We start from the raw sequence: 2,500 nt of genomic DNA on the forward strand, positions 1-2,500 counted from the left end.
GGGTGTCCATTTGGACGTACGCGTGTACCTCACAGCTTACTGACGCGATTCACATTTGGTGGGGACAACATCGGCGGCGACTTAGCCTTAGCTGACCACCGACCTACTCTTGCGCTTGTTCTCGCTTCTCGCTCTTCTTGTCGGAGCTTGCAAGTGAACACGGTATGTTACCTTAATTGTTGATTAATTACAAACAACTTCGGAGAAACCGTAACCGAATGGTACAAGTACACCGTAATTGTAATAGCTGCCCGGTGGGCTCCAGTCACACTGTTCACGTGTTAATGCTTTTACCCGGCCCGAAACGTCACCTCCGACAGTCCGTCCACTGTCCAGCAGACGGATCCAGCACGAAATGGACGGTAAAATCTACAGTGGAACATAGTTTTATGTGTCGTCAAACTTCACTGCGCGCGAGAAGTTCGCAGCAAGACTTTATGTTTTGCATTTCGTGCAAATGACGCACGATCATAAGTAGCGCATAATGTTCGAGATGATGCCAAGGATCCAATGAATTACTGAAAATGGGGGATGTTAAGGGGCGCTATAGAGAGTACCTGAGTACAAGGTTAACAACCGTCGTTCTTTAGTTTAAGGGGAGGGAAAATCAATAATTTGACCATTGAATAGAGAAAATAAAACACTACACAGCGGAGGAGGTTTTCATGAAACATTAACATGGTTTAAGATCACTGCTTGCATTAGTTTATTGGTTTGGTTTAGGTTTGTAGTTGTTCGGCTAATCGGTGCACCCAATCCCACTCACCATCTCACCTTTCGATCGATCGTTTACGTTGGTTTGCTTCTGCTTCGCTACGGAGGCTCTATTTTACAGTTCGTTCCGCATTATCACTTCGCTCAGCGTCAGGTTTGATTAAAACAAGCATACAACACCGTTCGTTCGCTTGTGCGATTTGCCAAAAAACAGCAGAGCCCCTAAACAAACCACCACTCAAAGCTGAACACTATGCAAACTGCAAAAGTCCCCTTTCCCCACCGGAAGTTGACGCATTCCCGCACAGACGCGTTTAAGCAGCGGTTTCTTTTGGTTTCGTTGGCCGGTATGGTCGTAAACAGGGGCTTACTAGGCCACGCACAGTTAAAATGATCTACCTCATCCTCAACATCGACGGGTCTATGCGGGCGTGCCTTTGCTTTCCTTTGCGCCTTCCAGCCGATTCTAAGTCTCTTTAAAAACAACGACGCTACACTAGAGGCTGCCCGGAAATGCGCGCGCATTTCCTTGTGGCACAACAATATGGCTAGCAAGATATTAACTGTACAAACGGCTTTTGCTTTTGATTATTTTACAGCTAAAATGTAATTTAGAATCTGTTAAATTCTCCACTAGGGTGTGTGTGTTTGTTTTGGTTGCTTTTTGCAAATTTAATTCTGTATCTCGCCAGCATTCCAGATAAGCCTTTCCTTAGGTACAGCCAGCCGGCCATCGATGGCCGATGCAAAAGCCGCTACGCTTCCGTACGGTAGATATAATGTAGAGTAAGCGAAAGAGAGTGAAAGAGTTGTAAAATGGGTAATTAGTGACAGGATGACATGGCGGTCATGCTTTCGCCAAACTCCAAAAAGCTGACTTCCTTCGATATTTCAGATGCTGGTGTGAGATGCTTGATTGCTCGGATACACTTGGTCTCCATGGTTGGCTGATTGAAAGAGCATTGCTTTGGGTTTGTCTGGAACCAATTGCATTGAGTGATACTGAGATACTGATTTAGAATGCTTTCGATGAGGTTTGCAAAGACTTTCGATAACGTCCCCCACCTTCCTGTAACGGTTGTCTGCCCACAGCCCGATCCTGACGGTACGGACGGGATGAATTATCCTAATTGACTCGACGGATTGCTGTTGCCATGGAACTGCTGCTGGTATTTTGATTCTGCCTTCTGACGGTGATCGCTTCTTTGTACTCAAAAACCTATTACATGACCCAGTATATTGTCAAGCCGGTGCTAATGATCAGTTGCTGTACTTCAATGCACAGATCATTGATCACTATTGATGAGAGCTTCTTTAAGCATATACAAAATAGCTGCTTTAGCATGGTTTTTATACTGTAAATAAATGATTTTCAAATCACCTACAATACATTTCGCATCACATATGCTGGATTGCAGTGTAAAGCAAAGGCAGTAAGCAGTAATTCAGTTTGGTAAATAGTCTGTTGTTGGTAGAATATAAATCAAAGGCTTGCTTTCAACTACGCACTTATGCTAATCCATTTAATATTGTTTACGTCGCCGTATTGCGCTGTTGTACTTTTTTCCGTAGAGGTTTTCTGATCAAGATGTTTTTTTTTTGGTTGGGTGGAACCTAGACCCACAACTAAGCTTCTACTACACAACACAAATATTGTCCAGCATTTTGTGTACCGTTGGGCGTTCTACTTTCTAAACGCATGGTTCTCTACTGAATCACAAAGCAGCAGTTTGAGAAATCATTTGAATGCGGCTTTGACCAAAGCAATACTCATCGTACAACTTAC

General features: G+C 43.9%; 1 protein-coding gene across 4 annotated transcripts in view; it reads right to left on the bottom strand.

The window, feature by feature from the left end:
* Positions 1-690: 690 nt before the first annotated feature.
* The window catches only part of LOC126570171 (anoctamin-8), a 23,221-nt gene continuing 21,411 nt past the window's right edge, over positions 691-2,500 (bottom strand). For all 4 annotated transcript variants that reach the window (XM_050227727.1, XM_050227729.1, XM_050227726.1 and 1 more), the window contains one exon: positions 691-2,500. This exon is cut by the window's right edge and continues 443 nt beyond it. The gene's annotated coding sequence lies outside the window, so the exon portion shown is untranslated.

This window comes from Anopheles aquasalis, chromosome 2 (assembly GCF_943734665.1).
Source record: "Anopheles aquasalis chromosome 2, idAnoAquaMG_Q_19, whole genome shotgun sequence".
NCBI lineage: Eukaryota > Metazoa > Arthropoda > Insecta > Diptera > Culicidae > Anopheles > Anopheles aquasalis.